At 41.9% G+C, this 18,991-nt stretch overlaps 1 protein-coding gene across 6 annotated transcripts in view; it reads right to left on the minus strand.

Moving 5' to 3' along the window:
* NRF1 (nuclear respiratory factor 1) overlaps positions 1-18,991 on the minus strand; it is a 117,461-nt gene that overhangs the window by 86,206 nt on the left and 12,264 nt on the right. The window contains exon 1 of one of the 6 annotated variants that reach the window (XM_039519894.1): positions 2,218-2,233. The exons of the other annotated variants lie outside the window; for them this stretch is intronic. The gene's annotated coding sequence lies outside the window, so the exon portion shown is untranslated. Of the gene's footprint in view, positions 1-2,217; positions 2,234-18,991 lie in introns of those variants that run through there. 6 annotated transcript variants of the gene reach the window in all.

An 18,991-nucleotide genomic window follows, 5' to 3' on the forward strand; every position in this document is an offset into this window, starting at 1 on the left:
GGAAAAGACTGAATTGAAAGAAACCATAAATGAAGAGTCGTCTGGATTTAGCAACAGCCTGGATGTTGTCGGGCATAGGAGAAAGATGTCGTTCAGTTTCCGCCACGTGGTATTTAAGTTGGTGTCAGAACACCCAAGACAAGATGTAAGGTGGCAGGAGAGGTAGATTTGGAAGTAACCAGCTACGGTGTGAACAGAGAAGAGGTTTCAAGGCCTTGTTGAGACTAGGATTTAAGCTATGATGTTAGCACACGTTAACTAACACACGCTACTGTGACACAGTGTGCCTCGGACAGCCCTCGCTGGGAAGTGTCACAGCTACCATCATACTACTTCAGGCAAGGTCTTAGGCCATGGCTACACTTGCAAATTTGCAGCGCTGCAGCAGGGTGTGAAAACACACCCTCTCCAGCGCTGCAAAGCGCCAGTGTGGTCAAAGCCCCAGCGCTGGGAGCGCGGCTCCCAGCGCTGTACGTTATTCCCCACAGGGAGGTGGAGTACGGACAGCGCTGGGAGAGCTCTCTCCCAGCGCTGGCGCTTTGACTACACTTAGCGCTTCAAAGTGCTGCCGCGGCAGCGCTTTGAAGTGCAAGTGTAGCCATAGCCTTAGACAGTAATTGGTGACCTTCAGAAGAGGTGAAATGAAGAGGATGGAACCAGAGGGCAGCAGATCCAGGACGGCGTTTGAGAAGAGGAAGTCGAGGGAGTGGGAATAGGCTCAAGGAGCTTGAAGGTGAAGGGAGGAGCAAGAGATAGGGTAGTAGAAAGGCAAACGGGGTCAAGAGAGAGGACACAGTGCCCACATTTAAACCCCTTTGAGATTTTAGTCCCAGGCTGGTTTCTAAGTCCACATGTGGCAGCATTTGCTTTGCTCTGTCATGCAGGCACAAGTGACATTTAAATGAGTCCTACCATCGCCAAAGTCAGTTCCATCCCAAAGGACACCGAACATGGGATACAAGCCCTTAAAAATACCCCTGTAAAACTGAAACAGTCTATTCTAAAATCTCTTTCCACATTTCTGTCTAATAGTAACTGTTTCTTCAGGAAACATACAACACATCCCGAGGGGAGGAGACAATTCCTCTGATAGGTTTTTTGCTTTTAAATTATTAAAAAGGAAAAATAATTTAGAGGAACCTATGTGACTCCCAAGCAGCAGGAAAGTGCCAAGTATTATTAGGGGTGGATTTTAATTAATCAGATATAATACACAGGGAAGTTTCTAAAGGTTAGGGTGATACTGATTTATATCACAGCTGGTTGACAAGTCAGACAGTCTAAAAACAGAGTCCCTATTTCTGGAGTGGGGTGGGAAGAAGGGTTTGGTCACTGTGGTATCCAAGTGCTTGAGCTGAGCACATGGCTCACATGCGTGTTTGTGTCACTTGCCTAGTGTGTAGGAGGCAGGGAGCATGGACTAGTGGTTAGAACAGAGAAATGGGAACCAGGACTTTTGAGTTTCACGTCTGACTTTGCCTCTGCTTAACCTTCACCAGAACAGAACAAACCACACCCAACAGAAGTTAGTTACGTCACTTAATGTGCAACTGGAAGTAGCTCAGACACTCGGGTAATGACAGCAGTATAACAACCTATATGGAATAGAAATCCTTTAACCATCCGATATCAGGCACTCCATCTGTAAATGGGAAAACCACTCATGCGCTCAGGGAAGATTTACTGTGTGAGAAGCATTTTGAGATCTTTGTCTGAAAGCTGCCAAATAGTATGGGAAATGAGAAAGATTCAGTTGGGACCACAAATGTATGCATCTAAAGCGATGTCTATACGACAGGGACTATACCACCATAGCTATGTGGCATAATCCACTATGTAGCGCAGATGGAGCATGCAGCAACAGGAAGGGTTCTTCCATTGCTGTAGGACCACCAACTCCCAGAGCAACAGCAGCTACATCTGCATCTATACCAGGGATTTTTCACAGCCCTGAGCAACATAACTAAGTTGACCTAACTTGTAAGTGTAGATCAGGCCAAAGTTGCAGTTTCTAGCTAAAGATACTCTAGAGGAACTCAGTCCGACCCACTGCATCAGGCTATAGAGATTTATAACTATTACTTAGTCACCTTCAAAATTCCTGCCCTACCTGTAATAATCAAAGACCAGCAGAGCAAGATGATGCTACTTCCCAGCTCTGTTTACGAGGCAGATTGTTAAAACAGAGCCATCCAGAAATAGCAGCAATTCAAATACCTCCAAGAAAAGAAAACAGAGCAAGATGTTGAGAGGACACGGAAGCAAACTGAAAACATCAGCCAGGTCTTCAGATGGAGGAACCTATTTGTCATTGTCCTTCTGCAACAAGGAAGGGAAAATTATGAGAAGTAGAGCTGGGCAAAAATTTTGGACTAGAAAAAAAAATGTTTTTGAAGAAACATGCAGATTTGGGTTAACCAAAACTTTTTATGCAATTTGTATCAATTTTGGTGAATTGTTTCAGTCCAAAAAAATAAAACAAAGAACCCTAAAAGACTGAAAAGGTATAAAACATTTTGTTTCAATATTTTCAAAAAGAAACATTTAGACTTTGACTCAAAAGGACTTTTCTAAAATTACCTTTAATTCTATTTTAAAAATTAAAAGAAAATAAAGCTCAATATCACAGGAAAAATTTGGTCTGAAGCGAAACAAAATGTTTCATTCGACCCAACATTTTTTTTTAATTTTCAGAATTACCAACTAACCAAAAAACAAATTATTTACACAGTTCTACTTTAAAATGAATAGGCTTGATGGACCCAGCCTTTTCCCGTTCAGTTACACTGCCTCTTACAGAGGTATCCAGTGGCCTTATTTTATGAAGCGACGCAACATTAAATGTTCTCTTCAGTTTAAAAAAAGTTTATCAACTTAGAGTTGACATTAGAGCAGGAATGACCAAAGCATGACTTTGCAGATCAAAACAGCTCAATGTCACCCTTTAGCATAGTGACATGGCCTCTGGAGACTACCAGTTACTGTATACAATGCTCCATTTCATTCAGAATGAAGGCTGTTTGAATCGCAAAGCAATATTGCACACTGGGAAATGTAGTCTTCAGATATTGCATGTTTAATATTAAAAGATCTGGGTGGCCGTAGTCAGCTCCACTTGATACAATTAGATATAATACTCTGGCTCTTTGGGGGTAATGTTTGGACGCTTTATTCGACTGTGAAATTATAATCACTGCATTTTTGAGACAGTAAATGAACTGTACAACTGACATCAGTATTCCTTCGGTAACTACGCAAAGTTACACACATACATTTGATCTAGTTAATGGTAACATTCATTCTAGTTTACAGTACATACTCATAGGCCTTTCCTACACAACAAACACTTTGCCAGGAGAGCTATATCAGGTGAGCCCCCCTGAGGTAGACCCTTCTTATGCTGACAAGGAAGAGTTTTTCTGGTGCGATAGTAACATCATCTCCCCGAATGATGTTAGCTATGCCGATAGCAGCACTCTTCAATTGGCACACCTGGGTTTACAGTGGGGGTTTTGCAGGCATAGCTATGTCGGTGAGGCAGTGTGGTATTTTTCCCCTGCGCCCCTCACCAACAATAATTATGCCAACAAAACACATAGTGTAGACCTGGTCTTAATCTGGTGTTTCTGAGACAGCCGCAAATAATGACTGGTCGTGTAAGCAGTGGAATCATTCATTAAGAGAACTCTTTCACTCCCCCCGCCTCAATTTCTCCCAGATGAGCCCCACCTATATTTTGTAGCAGTTTATGGTTTCTTACTCTCACTGATAGTCTATTAGATTTTTTGGTTCTTGATTTTTCTTGCCTTTTATTAAGTGTGTATATACATATTTCATATGAGAAACTACTATTCTCTCCAGCTAATAAAGCAGTTAATTTGCATATGAATGACACTGATCTCCTTTGCAAAGTGCTTTGAGATCTATTGATGAAAAGTGCTGTATCAGAGTTGGACATTATTATTATTATTATTATATTTAGGTGACAGAGCTCTTTAAAGCCTATAACACTGGCTTCCAGAACAATGTGCTTTTCATTTTATTTTAGGCAAATTCATTCAAGCCAGACAGACAAGTTCTAACAAACTGACTACTAAGGTCATTTGTAGTCTAAGTGAACAGTTTTAAAGAAAATTAACTTTGTTTCACACAGTTGCTGCTTTTTTCCCCCTTCTTCAGGGAGGGAGGATATGTTTGTGTTTGGTTTTGTTATTTAATTTCTTCCCCCAACATCTGCAGCATCTTCTAATCCCCTAGATTTTCCCATTTCCCAGCTGTTGGAAATCTTCCACCTCCAACCCAGCAATCGTGAGGATCACGAACATTGTATTTGTATCTTTCAAACCTATTGGGTTATTCTTGTGGAGGGGCCCTTCAAATTAAACCACTCCTAGTGGACAAGCATATTAGACAGAAGTTTCTGCTGGCAACCATCAAACCACGGTCAGCAAGTTTGTTTCTGTCTCTGCAGTTAAGCAGCTATCTATTTTACATCCAGGAAGACTAAGGCCATGTCTACACTACCCCTTATGCCTGCAAAATGTATGTCGCCCAGGAATGTGAAAAAAACCACATCCCTGAGCAACATAAGTTTCGTAGGCGTAAGCGCTCATGTGCACGGCGCTGTGTCGGTGGGAGACGTTCTCCTGCCGACATAGCTACTGCCGCTCATTTAGGTGATTTTATTAGATCGAGGGGAAAGCTCTCTCCTGTTGGCAAAGAGCGGCTACACAAGTAGCTGCACAGCCGTATCGGTACCGCTGTTGCACTGTAAGATCGCTTGTGTAGACATGACCGAACACTATGATGTCTATGAAGAAATTTCCTGGTGGTTGTAGCTCAGTCCAAAAGTCTTTGACAAAGTATTTTGACATCCAAAGGCAATTTTTGACCAAAAAAAAAATTAAAGCCCCTCTCTACACTCTGTGCAGCTGCTTCATATCTTTCTAAATCAGCGGTTTCTTTGATGTAAATTCAACTGCAATCAAATTTGCTATTGACACCAGAACTAGAAAAATAAGTGTACAGGAGGACAAAACCAAAACTACTAACTAATCTGAAAAGATCATAAGAGTTGAGGCTGCAGGCAAGGAGGAGGAAACTGATCCTCTTAAGCATGAAGTCTACAGGAAATTGAGCAAACAACCACATGGATTAAACTGAAGCCTTGCCTACCACACAAAAGTTTTTGGTATAATTGAAGGAGTGAATGTGAACAGATATAATTGGCATAAGCCCCACTGTGAATACTCTTATTAATATGAGTGACTTTTTTCAGCTTAGCTTATGTCACTTGGGAAGGGTTTTATGGTAAACAAACAAAAAAATGCTCATACTGCAACAAGTATCAAAACCAGGGGAGGGGAGTGGGGCACAGACCTACATAACCGTACCTGTATAACTGGGTTTCCCAGATAGACAAGTCCTGAGGCCTTGGCTACATTTGCAAATTTGCAGCACTGCAGCAGGGTGTGAAAACACACCCTCTCCAGCGCTGCAAATTGCGGCGCTGCAAAGCGCCAGTGTGGTCAAAGCCCCAGCGCTGGGAGCGTGGCTCCCAGCGCTGTACGTTATTCCCCACAGGGAGGTGAAGTACAGACAGCGCTGGGAGAGCGCTCTCCCAGCGCTGGCGCTTTGACTACACTTAGCGCTTCAAAGCGCTGCCGCGGCAGCGCTTTGAAGTGCAAGTGTAGCCAAAGCCTTAGTATATTTCAACCTCATCTCCTTACCACTGAACTATTACTACTTCAGCTGCTGTAGGAAGCATGTGAGGTCAGGATGCTGAAAGGGGAGGAATGCAAGAAAGGATTTCAGCCTTAAGACATGGACCACAATATACAGTTTGAGAAGCACTATGCTAAACAAGATAATTATGGTTGACATTTAAATTGCCATTACGTTTCAGAGTTAAACACTCCATGAAAGGGAATTGGGCAGGTTATGCCTCTCAAAATTATTGTTCTAATCTGTGGAAGCAACACTGCGTCAGGCCAAATTCAGAAAGTTTTCTTCAGCTTTACAACTACAGAGGCTAGAAACTACTCTGTAAGTATTAAAATCCATTAGCTGAAGGATTAGCTGAACAAGAAATAGGACTAAGTGGACTTGTAGGCTCTAAACTTTTACCTTGTTTTATTTTTGGCAAGCAGGAGTTTTTTGTACATAATTCTACATTTATAAGTTCAACTTTCATGATAAAGAGATTGCACTACAGTACTTGTATGAGGGGAATTGAAAAATACTATTTCTTTTGTTCTTTACAGTGCAAATATTTGTAATAAAAAATAAATACAAAGTGAGCACTGTACACTTTGTATTCTGTGTTATAATTGAAATCAAGATCTGAAAACGTGGAAAACATCCAAAATATTTAAATAAATAGTATTCTATTATTGTTTAACAGTGCGATTAATCGCGATTCATTTTTTTACTCACTTGACAGTCCTAGTTATAACATACAAAGATGCTATAGTCCCTGTAATATAGACCGGCCTTGGATACACATACTTGTGGTCTCAATTCAATTTTTCCCATTTCCCATACTATTTGGCAGCTTTTAGCCAAGGACCTCAAAATGCTTCTCACATGGTAAATCTTCCCTGAGAGCATGAGTGGTGGGGTTATTCCCGTGTACAGGTGGCGTGCCTGACATCAAATGGTTGAATGGTTTCTATTCCATATAGGTTATTAACCTGAAAATTGATTAGAAACCCTTCTCTAATTCAACCAAAATGTGGTGCTTGATCTAGGAGTTGAGTGTGTGAAAGACTAGCCAGCAGCAAGGGGTGCGGGAGAACTGTTCTCTACAGCATCAGCTTTCATTACACAAAAGTCTCTATTATGCAGGCAAGAAAATCTCCAAAAATGGGAATGTAACGGAGTAATGTCTGTCTGAATTTGCAGAGAGCGCTTGAAGCAATAGTTCTCAAATGTGCACTGTCCCTGTCACTTCAGTGGGTGCTAACTCAAATGCCAATGGTGACACTTGAAATGTCCACATTGTTAACTATAAAAGCAACAAAGAATCCTGTGGCACCTTATAGACTAACAGACGTTTTGCAGCATGAGCTTTCGTGGGTGAATACCCACTTCTTCTCTTGCATCCGAAGAAGTGGGTATTCACCCACGAAAGCTCATGCTGCAAAACGTCTGTTAGTCTATAAGGTGCCACAGGATTCTTTGTTGCTTTTACAGATCCAGACTAACACGGCTATCCCTCTGATTGTTAACTATTTCACTGCTCATCAAAATACATAAAGGAGCCTGGGCTCACCCAGTGCTACAAAAATGTGGGCTAGCCTGCTGTAATTGGCCTTGACACCACACACTTTTTTGCCATCAAGAGGAGTATTAGAGATGAAAACTTGAAATCAATTTACTTTCCATCATCTACATTTTCTTGAGGAATTTCACTCAGACTGGTTCATTATTATTATTATTATTTTTTAATAAAAGCTAACTTTTTGGTCTACCCCTTCAGAAGATTCCTTTAATTAATGATCATTTTATGAATGAAAACTGAATTAGAATACAGAAAAAGGGTCGAGAGATGATCATTTAGACAATTCATGCTCAAACCCACTCTCTGTGTGTGCACACCCTCAGAGCACACTCCTGACACATCTGCTCCATATCCCTCTAAAGAAAGCAGACATTGGATAGAGACCAGAAGCCTGGGGAACGCAGGTGTGCACTCTGACTTTGAAGTGGTAGGCAGAAATGAGCAATGAAGAGTGATGAAATATGACAGTGCAGGCTTTGCTCTCTGTCCCTGCCAAAATATTAACTAAAAATCCTCTTCTTGCCTTCGAGTTACATAACCAGACCCTCGTTTTTAATTATAACAGACTTGGACATTTCAGAAAAATATTCAGAGGAATGAAATATGCCTCTGAATGATTAGTTATATTTCGGTAGTAACGTGTATGCCAAGAAGCTTTTTTTTAAAATCTTGTTTTCTAGAAACGAGCACTGCTTCACCATCAGATCAGTGTACAATATTTTCTTCCCACATAAGCAGAAGTAGGAGATTTATATTTTATAAAAATGAGACAGAAGGAAGCTTTTACATTCAGAATCAAAGCTGAGTCACAAATATGGCAAAAACACAATAGTTAAGGGAAGAGTTCAGCTACTATCTTGTAGTGGTCTCCAGTGTTTTCCATCAGTTACTTAATAATTTTTTGTGAGGCATGTAATAATCCTAAAAAAAGATCCAACCAATAAGTCATTGGTAGCCACTGTTGAGGCGGGAGGCCATTTGTCATTCAGATTGTTCAATCAGCTACAGCCCAGACCTTTCCCAAACAAAATCATTGGACGGAGTGAAACAAACATCCAATCAGACGCAAGGGAGTGATGTTCAACAGGACTCACGCAGTATGTATGAGAGACAGGCAGGGACTCCATGAACACGAGTGGCAGCGTTTGGTGGCCAAACTGCAACATTCCATGAAAGACATGTTCATTTCTACTATACTTTAAAATGGAATACTAGGCTTTACAAATTATACAGAGTGGAGAGATAGAGGATTAACAATTGTTAGCACCCTATCAAGATCTGCCTTAAGCAAGTGCAAAACCAATGATTAGTTGGCCATTCACAAGCCATCTTGGACTCCCCTTCCTCTTCCTCTGAACCTACTTAAGACAGAGTCAGCTACCTAACCACTATCTTCCTCTCCCAGCAATGAGAATAGAGGGTGAGGAAACTTAATACCCAACTCACTATCCTACTTTTTACTTAGATAGAAGACAATTTAATGGCTGGATATTAAAGCTAGACAAAAACAGATTGGAAATAAGGCGTAAATTCTTAACAGTGAGAGTAATTAACCATTGGAACACTTTACAGGGTTGTGGTGGATTCTCCAGTCAAGACTGGATGTTTTTCTAAAAAGCTCTCCTCTAGGAATTATTTTGGGAAAGTTCTCTGGCCTGTGTTATACAGGAGATCAGACTAGATGACTGCAATGGTCCCTTCTGACCTTGGGATCTATGAATTGCAGGACCAAGTCCATTCAGAGCCTGAAAATTAAGAGACCTTAAATTTGGCCCTATAATGTTCTATGGGAAGCCACTATAAAGACACGCTCTCAGCCGCTAGTGCTACTGAAGAGGCACGATGCTGCATTCTGCACTAACTGAAGCTTTAAAAAACAAAGTAAGTGTTGGGGATGCCATAGCTAGTACATTGCAATAGTCTAGGCTGGAGTTCACAAAGGCAAGGATCTCTGTGACACAGCCCATGTTTGCTTAATAAGATGTGGCACAGTCTTCTGGTTAGTTGACTATGAATTTTGTGGCTGTCACTGAGAGTCCTGCAGGCTACCAACCAATTTGACACTCTTTGTGAAGACCCCTTCAGTACAGAGCCTATAATATACGATCTAATCACGTGAAACAAGACAGGACCCTGAGGAAGGTAACATTAGGCACATTGTGGTTGTTTGACTGGCACAGTGCGTGCATCATGTTCCCTTTTAAAAATGAAGTTAATGTACTGGACTAGCATAGGAGAGTGGGCCACTTTTACACATTTCTTCTCATAACCCTGTTGGCAGATTTCTTAATTTGCTTAAAGAGAATAGTCATGTGGCTGTTCCCTCCCAAATCCTTTATCTATTTGTTCCCTGGGTTATTAATGAGTAGGTAATTGGCAAGGACAATTTTGACTTCACACAGAAGTTGAGTGTAGAGTTAATTGGTGGAATCTTCTGGCCCGAAGCTCACATTCCTGGCAGCAGGATGTCTGCAACAGATTCCATTTCTCATTCAGCTTTTTCATGCTTCTTGTAGTTTTGACTTCAACTGCCCAAGTATGGAGCACGTTTTCATTGAGCTTTTCTACCAAATAGGGAACACCTCCTCCATTTCTTATCCTGTTTGTAACGTCAACAGCATCTGGAGTTTAATATCCTCTCCAGGTGTTCAACCCCGCACAGTAAACAGTCATGTTTGCTTTGCATTAGGCACTGAATATCACACTGGCATTTTGTTCACACATGCTGTTGTGGTGAGCTAACCATGGGGATTTTTGTAGAACAGTCCTGTGGGCAGCAGGCATCTGACTTGGCTGCTGGATAGCAGGCTGCAGGGTTTCAGCTGTACCCGTCAACAGCTGACTGCTAAATTACTTTTTGTGGCTTTCCAATGGCTTTAAGTACAGATCAGCCTCTTATTACAAAACAGGTTTCTGAAACAGGTCTCAGTGTATTTGCAATGTAATGTACGTGCTTTTACTCCTTCTTTAGCAAGTGCCACAGGGCTTGGTCACTACAGGCTGCTTCTTCTTCAACATCTTTGTGAAGCTACTGGAGAAAACCGTGAGAAAATATGAAGTATGCCAAAAGATGCTCAGCTCTACCTCAGCCTCTCATAAGCCCCTGGCAGAACCATGAATGGGGCTTTCTAACGTCTCATGAATGAACGCCATGTAGCTTAAGATTTAGCAGATCAGACTGATATAGTGCTTCCCCATTCTTTGAAGAACTCAAAAAAGATTGCAGCTGCCCTCACCAGAAGGTACTTGCCTGCCTTTCAGAGCCGCTCTCGGGATCAGTATTCTCGCTATATCCTCCTCTACCCTCAAATAGCAATAGTAGCAAGAAACACCTTTCATCTTGGACATGCCATGAGAGAGAGTTTGTCAGAAGCAGCGGAATGGTCAGTTATCTGTGTTACATGATGCTCTACCTACGGCTAGCCGTGAAGTTCACTTGGAACTTTACCGCACCATGCTCTACCTACGGCTAGTGGTGAAGTTCACTTGGAAGTTTCAGGTGGTGCAAAAGGCAGCTGCCCATCTTTTAGGTACATTATACTGATGGGAGGATATTACAACTGAAATCTAGATTCCACACTGGCTGTCAGTTCGCTTCTGGGGGAAATCTGATGGGCTGGGTTGGGATCTATGAAGATGTACATGGTCTAGATCAGTAGTCTCCAAAGTGAGGTGCGTGCACCCCAGGGGGTGCGCAAGAGGATCCTTCGGGGTGCGCGGCAGGAGGAGCGCTGCTTCGGCAGTTCGGGTGGCTTGTTTGTTTGTTTGCACTTTGGCACTTCGGGCGGGAGTCTGAGCGGTTTTTTTTTTTTTTTTTTTTGCTTGTGGTGGCAAAAATGGTAGAGCTCAAAAATTTTTTACTGATACGGCTGTGCGATCAACAAAGTTTGGAGACCACTGGGGTAGACCAGTGGTTCTCAGCCAGGGGTATACGTAGCCCTGGGGGTGCACAGAGGAATTCCAGGGGGTACATGAACTCATCTAGATATTTGCCTAGTTTTGCAACAGGCTACATAAAAAGCACTAGCAAAGTCAGCACAAACTAAAATTTCATACAATGACTTGTTTAAACTCTATATACCATATATATACACACTGAAATAAGTATGATATTTATAATCCAATTGATTTATTTTATAGTAATTATATGGTGAAAATGATAAAGTCAGCATTTTTTCAGTAATAGTAGGTTGTGACACTTTTGTATCTTTATGTCTGATTTTGTAAGCAAGCGGTTTTTAAGTGAGGTGAAACTTGGGGTATACAAGACAAATCAGAGTCCTGAAAGGGTACAGTAGTCCAGAAAGGTTAAGTGCCACTGGTCTAGATCTCTTATCTCAGAGAAGGCTTCCCTCCCTATGCTTCATTGTAACTGTACATTTACACATGCTCTTGTTATGTGTTCGAAGAGTAACGCTGGTGAGAGCAGAGCAAAGGACGGTTTCACTGGAGAGCACTCACCTCAGTAATTCAATTCTGTCAGACACACCTGAGTCCAAATTTGGCCACGTTTAGAGAAAGAATGGAAGATAAATATTGTTCATGCTTCCCATCAAGTGCAAGTTTTGGAATCTTCTAACAGTCCGGCTCCTTGATGCCTTTATGGAGTCTGCCAATCATTATGGATTGGCTGTTACGGAGGATCAAAAGGTATATACATTTTCATACTCTGGGGAAGATGTATTTGGCATCATTCTAACTTATGGAAAGTGTACCCAGAATCCAGGGCGATGAGTTTCTTAATAAGGAAATAGTGCAATTAGTCAAGCTGGAGTTCTTTTTAAGTCTTCAGTATTGCTGAAAGTTAATTAAAGACAAATCTAAAACCTAACACACAATGTGACTTTTCCATAAGGGCTTGTCTACACAGAGAAATTTACCAGCATAATTACAGCAGTATAAACGTCCCATATGGATAGTCTTATTCCAGTATAACTACAGCAGTATAATTTTGCCTGTAAATTTCCCCATGTATCCAAACCCTAAACAAATAGGTCCAAGAAGGGATAAAATTTCAAAGAATGCAATCTTTCTCCTTAAAATTTTCCATCAAAGTTCTGTGTAGCAGCACAAGTGCAGGGAGCATAAACATTTCATACCAAACAACGGGATCACAATCTTGAGAGGAAACCAGTATGATTCTACACAAAATCATTAGATAAAGTCAGCTGTAGATTACTATCATCTATTGCTGGAATTTCAACTGAATTTTTAAAAGCCAGCAATAGAAAACTTGGTCTTATGTTTATTTCATAACACATGTGCAATTTGTGACCAATTATTTTGTAGTTTAGCCTCTCAGTTTTAACAGAAAAGTCTTGGTGGAAAGCTCATGTGCGAAACATGAATATATGACAACTTCTACTCTAACAGAATCTCCTCACGCTGCAGTATGCATGGAGATGACCTCATTGTTGTGCTCCACATAGTCATACCAAACCCCTCCTATGAGAATTCTGGTCTCTCTCCTCCATGGATCAGCAGTGACTAGGAGTGGTGCAATAGGAAGTATGCTGAGCCATTTGGAAAATATACACATTCCTGGTTCCCTGTAGTAACAGAATAAATGGTCCTGACTGCCTCCAAAGGAAATCCCATCCAGTCATCAGCCTTGACTAGAAAGATGATGGTGTAAGAGCAAGAAAAACTGAGGGAGAAAGATTGCAGATGCGAAGAACCTCCTTTTTCCAAACTTTAAACAATCTATAGAGGTGTAATCCAAAACTTGACATTAAACTACAGTGTAAAATCCTCAACCACAGGCTGGAATTCCCATTCGATATTCATGCATTTCTTTCACAAACCTGCAAGTTACATGTTGTACATTTATGGGCCAGTCTGCCATCTATATGCCTAGTCCAGTGGGCTCTTGAGAAAAAATTCCCTAATGGCAGCCAGAGCTGTCCCTAGGGACCCCGGGCAGCATGGGGCCAGCAGCCCAGAGCCCCTGGACTTCCAAGAGCTAAGCAGATCAAAGCTAGCATATCTATCACACTGAGGAGATTTAAACTTCAAGACTCCTTATAAGAAATGAAAAGGGGAGGTGGATATTTTTTGCTGTTATTAAAATTAAATAGGCAGCTAGTGTTGTTTTTAAAAGTATTATGAAGAACAAATTTAAGCTTTGTTGCAACGCGTGTTGTTTGCGTGGACTGCTCAAGACCTGAATGCTTGTGTAGGAGGAACTCTTTGAGTTGGCTTCTTAAATACCTTCCTGCTGTTTCACATCTGATACTCCTTGATGAAACGTAGGATCCAAGTGATCAAAGTGATACAAGCTACGAAAGTGAGATCTTGGAAGAGTGTTTCCATTTTCATAATGTAATACAACTACTGTAATGATAAATAATTAATAATAAATAGGGTGTAATAAGCATGTCCTAAAAAAAAAAAAAATTATATTTCCCAGATCACTGCTTTTATAATTTATACTCAGGTAAAGGAGAAAATCCCTGGAAATATTCATTTTTAGGAGGAGGTTCGTGAGACTTGACATTTTAGTGAAAGGGGTTCACAGGTTGTTAAAGTTTGGGAACCACTGGCCTAGCCTAGAACATTGGTTCCCAAACTGGGGGGGGGGGGCATGAAGAAATTCCAAGGGGGGTGCGAGGCTGCCTGGCCTTTGAGCTCCTGGCCAGGGAGGCTAGCCCCAGCCTCTCCCCTCTTGTCCCCCTTCCCCCGCAGCCACGCCACAGCGCAGGCAGCGCAGCTTGCGCCCACCCACCTCCCAGGCTTTCCAATAAGCCACTCCTGCTGCTCTGAGCTGCCTGGTAAGGGGGCGGGGAATGGGGGGGGTTGGATAAGGGGCCGGAGGTCCTGGGGGGCAGCCGGGGGACAGGGAGTGGTTGGATGGAGCAAAGGTTCTGGAGCGGGGGCAGTCAGGAGACAGGGAGCAGGGAGGGGGGGTTGGATAGGGGGCGGTGTCCCGGGAGGGGGCAGTCAGGGGATAAGGATCGGGGGGATTGGATGATGGTAAAGGAGAGGTGAGGGGCATGAGAGTTTCTCGAAAATTTAAAAGGGGGCGTGATGCTGAAAAGTTTGGGAACCACTGGCCTAGACCATTAGACACATTGGTGAGAGAACACACATTAGCTTTAAAAACTTTTATAACACACAGTCTGATGCATTAAGGTAAAACAAGCACTCTGCTCAGAGGTGATGCTTTTTCTAGGAGAATACAGAATTCTTTACTTTTTACATTTTTTAAAAAGAATCATGCATCTATTCCAATTTTGCTCTGAACGATGTATCCTTCAGTCAGTCATTCTAACAATTTGAATCAAGTTAAGAGTCATTTCTAGTTTGTATAGTTTTAATTAAAACACAAAGTGGTCTTTAAAGAATTGCTAACCCAAGAAACACCACTGCTGAGAGATCTGTTATGTACTGATTGCTGAGCGCACTCTTGGCACAGTCCAAAGGCACAATCCTTTCCCCAACAGGATTAGTCTAAAAGACAGAGTGCAGCCATAGCCAGGTGAATTAAGGTGCAAATGTTCCTGTTTTTAATCCTCTTTTATATAGAGATTAGCAATTATGCTGGACTACCACCAAAAGGCGTAATGAAAGTGTGTTTTAAGAAGGGATTTGAAGGAGAGGGTGGCAACTCAGAACACTCTGGCCTAAACTAGCATTTAAAGGTGTGCAGTTAGCATGAATTATCTAAAAGTCTAGTGCAGGGGTAGGCAACCTATGACACGCATGTCAAACACGGCATGTGAGCTGATTTTCAGTGGCACTCACACTGCCGGGGTCCTGGCCACCGGTCCAGAGGGCTCTGCATTTTAATTTAATTTTAAATGAAGCTGCTTAAACATTTTAAAAACCTTATTTACTTTACATACAACAACAGTTTTGTTATATATGATAGACTTATAGAAAGAAAGCTTCTAAAACATTAAAATGTATTACTGGCAGGCGAAACCTTAAATTAGAGTGAATAAATGAAGACTTGGCACAGCACTTCTGAAAGGTTGCCGGCCCCTGGTCTAGTGTACATCAAGCACACTGCCTTTAACATGTGTTAAACTGGTTGAATTAAAGTCTAAGCTCCCCTCTATGCATTAACAAAACCATTTTAGCGCAAGTTAAAGGCAGTGTGCCCTATATACACTAGCTGAATACAGCCCTATAGTCACACCCTACACACTACAGTAATAATCTTCGTACAAAACATGCCTTGTGGGGTATCATTTAAAAACTAATAACTCACTGGTCAATAATACCAGGATGAAACGTATGCAGCAACATTGTGTGTGAAGTTATGAAATCCCCCCCGGAATTATGTCAAAGGACCATGTTCCAACTCATGCAGCCCTGATTAGGTAGAACTGGTCAAGCAGGCCTGTCTTAAACAAAGGGATGTGTTTACACCTAAATCTGCATATAAGCTGTAAACACAGTCCTCAGACAGTGAGAGGGGGAAGAAAAAGAAAGTCTGCATTTCAACATACACAGGTAGCAAACAACAGCTTAACTCCTTTTCCCCCACCAGACTCCATGTCTCCTCGCTCTCAGCTGGAAAGAACTTCAGGGGTCACTCTCAGGAAAATGCATTTCAAAGGGTGACTGAACTATAAAAGCGAGGGGCAAAGCCACCCAGAGTTCTCTCTCCTTGTCTATTGCTCTCTCTTTTCACCTAAGACGACAAAAGAAACAGCTGTTGGATCTTGGGAGCAGATCCTGACCTGAAACTTGGTCAGCAATGCTACTGAAAACCTGTGGTAAGAATTTCACCTTGAACCAAGTCTAGTTTGTTAAATTTAGTACTAGGATGTGTTTTATCTTTATTTGTCTTGTAGCCTTTTCTGACTGTCATTCCTTAATATTTGTACTCACTTAAAACCTCTTTCTTTGTAGTTAAATAAACTTGTTTTACTCTTTAAACTAATCCAGTGTTGTGAACGGTGTGGGTAACTGTAGGGTCTAAGCTGTTGTCTCTTGATCCCCATAGAGGGGCAATGAATCTAATATAGCAACTGTCCAGGAAAGAGCTGGACAATGCTACACACACATTTTTGGAGAAAGATCTGAGACTGGGAGTGCTTTGGGATCACCCTGCAAGTGTTAACCAAGGCTGCTGGAAGCCAGAGGGTGGCTGCTGTGGTCAGAATTGCTGGGTCAGGGCTGTGGCTACACACGGACACCCTGGATGCTGTTTGTGAGGAGCCCATGTTGGGACCCACAGCAGCAAAGCACTGTGAGGCACGCCAGATTGTAGGGCAGGCGGTGACACAACCTCTCACTGGTCTGGATTGCACCCCAGAATGTCATAAACATATGCTAATTTTATACCTTTAAATCCTAGGCCTAGTCCATGCATAGATTTTGTACCATATAACTATTTCAATTAGGCTATGGCTACACTTAAACTTCAAAGCGCTGCGCGCGCGCGCTGCCGCAAGTCAAAGTAGTCAGCCTGCAGCGGGAGAAAACTCTCCCAGCGCTGTCCCCTCACACCTCCCTGTGGGAATACGGACAGCGCTGCGCTGGGCGCGCTCGGCTGGGCTGGGACTTGACTACACTGGTTTGCAGCGCCCAGCGCTGCAGAGGTGTGTTGCTGCTTTTTGCACCCCTGCTGCAGCGCTGCAATTTAAAAGTGCTTAGGGATGTGATTTTAAAAAAAGATACTGCTACAATCCCTAGTTTGGACACAGTTACACTGCTATGAAGTTGCTTTATACTGTACAGTTTATTCCCCTTACTGTATAGAAATAAGCATCTTTACACCAGTATAACTGTGTCCAAATTAGGGGGAATTGTACCACTTTAACTATACCAGTAGAGGTAAAGTGGTACAACTTGTGCGCAGAAAAGCCCCAACACTAGACAAGGGCAACTAGTGAGTAATTGTTCCAGGCATAAGCATGGAAGATGAATACTAAGATAACAGGACAAAGTAGGAGCACCTGGAAGAATGATGTAGCTATAGCAGTACACCTAGTACGAAAAGATCTTCACTGGGGCAAAGAAACCACTGCTATATTTTTCGGGAGTGAGGGATGGAAAATAAGACAATGCTCTCAAGAATGCTTTCCTTAAAAATAGGTAAATCCATCGACTGTCTATGGAGGACAGAAAAGAATGCACATAGGCTTCTAAAGCAGTGAACACACACAGTAAGCCAGGATCCCACTCAACTGACACCATCTGCAAAATAAGCAATTAATTTAAATCAGTTTCATAAATGGGGGGATTTCAGTGTTAAATCTACCAGATGTGTGTCTACAAGTGAAAAAGCAAAAATGATTTAGAGGAGGAATTGTATCCCATAAGTGTCTCAAAATAATTTCAGACAGCTATTTACCATAACCAGGGACAGGACAAAAAATTTCCTTTTTTACAGTCTCTCCCCAAAACATGAGAAACCCCTTTTTCCTACAGTTATTGCATGCGCAGACTGGGGCATCTGAGATTACAAATAATTGCAATGCTCAGTCCACCAACAGCAATAACTAACAGGAGCTTCTTCCCCACTGTCTCTGAAAGTGGGGAGGGTGAGGAGGTCAGGCATCCATCAGAGGATTTTCTGTGTCTTGGGAGCAATAACCCTACTTGCTAGGCTCCAAAGAATGCTAAACACCCTCAAAGATCTTGAGAAGGGAGGTTACAAGCTACTTCTCACCTCTCCAGACAGGACATCAGATATAATGGACAACCTGATGCCTGTCAAGTTCACAGCTTTGTACCCTGGAATTTGCTGGTAACACTTCTGTCTGCAAGTCTTCAAAAGAGGCAGAAATTTTAATTGCAACCCAAGGTGACTAGGGCCAGAAGCAGAAGAATTTCAAGCTACAAGAGTACTGGATGTAGAAAGTACCGATACAGTGATTTTTTTTTTATGCATCTGATGAAGTAGGTATTCACCCATGAAAGCTTATGCGCCAATACATCTGTTAGTCTATAAGGTGCCACAGGACTCTGTTGCTTTTTAAAGATCCAGACTAACACGGCTACCCCTCTGATAAGTGATTTTTTTTGTAAACTGGATTACGCTTCTACTGTGATAGCATATTATTTAATGTTGGACTATGCAACATTTAACCTACGCATAGAGGATACCAGATTTTAAGCTACTGAAGTGATTTGTTAAAAAGATGAGGCATGGTTAAAAATAATGTACAGCTGACCAACCATATGGCTGCTAAGATTTTTCTCATGATGCATGGTTATATTTCAGCTCTCTGCTTGTGCGGGGATCCAGTTCAAATGTGAGTTTAAGGAGTGGTATTCCACCAGAGTTGAAACTTACTTTACTCCTGGAGAACATTTGGCATTAACCCAGTCAGACCATGGTGATGTACAGTTCGAACTCACCTTAAGTCATTACCCAATTGAGTATACTGAAATACATATAAGGCTCCCACTAAACATTACTGTCTCTGTGAAGTATGACCATATATTTGGTGCACTGGAATTACTGGGACACAAACTGCAGCAGCAAATAAAACTCATATTGTATACCTAATCTTTCACACGTTATCCCTGTCCCCCCCAAAAAAACACTCAAAATAAACGTTTCCTATTATAAGGGCATAGTCTTACAAACATGACAGGAGGGGACTGTAAAATCCTCATGGAAGAGACGCGTCTTCCAGCTTGTCTACATGGAGACACTCAGGAAAGTTAATCCAAATTACTTTTTAAAGTTGATTAGTTAAACCTTCTGAATAAACTACACTGAATTAAGGCCACTTCAATTCTGAATGA

Source organism: Mauremys reevesii, linkage group 1 (assembly GCF_016161935.1).
Source record: "Mauremys reevesii isolate NIE-2019 linkage group 1, ASM1616193v1, whole genome shotgun sequence".
NCBI classification, from domain to species: domain Eukaryota; kingdom Metazoa; phylum Chordata; order Testudines; family Geoemydidae; genus Mauremys; species Mauremys reevesii.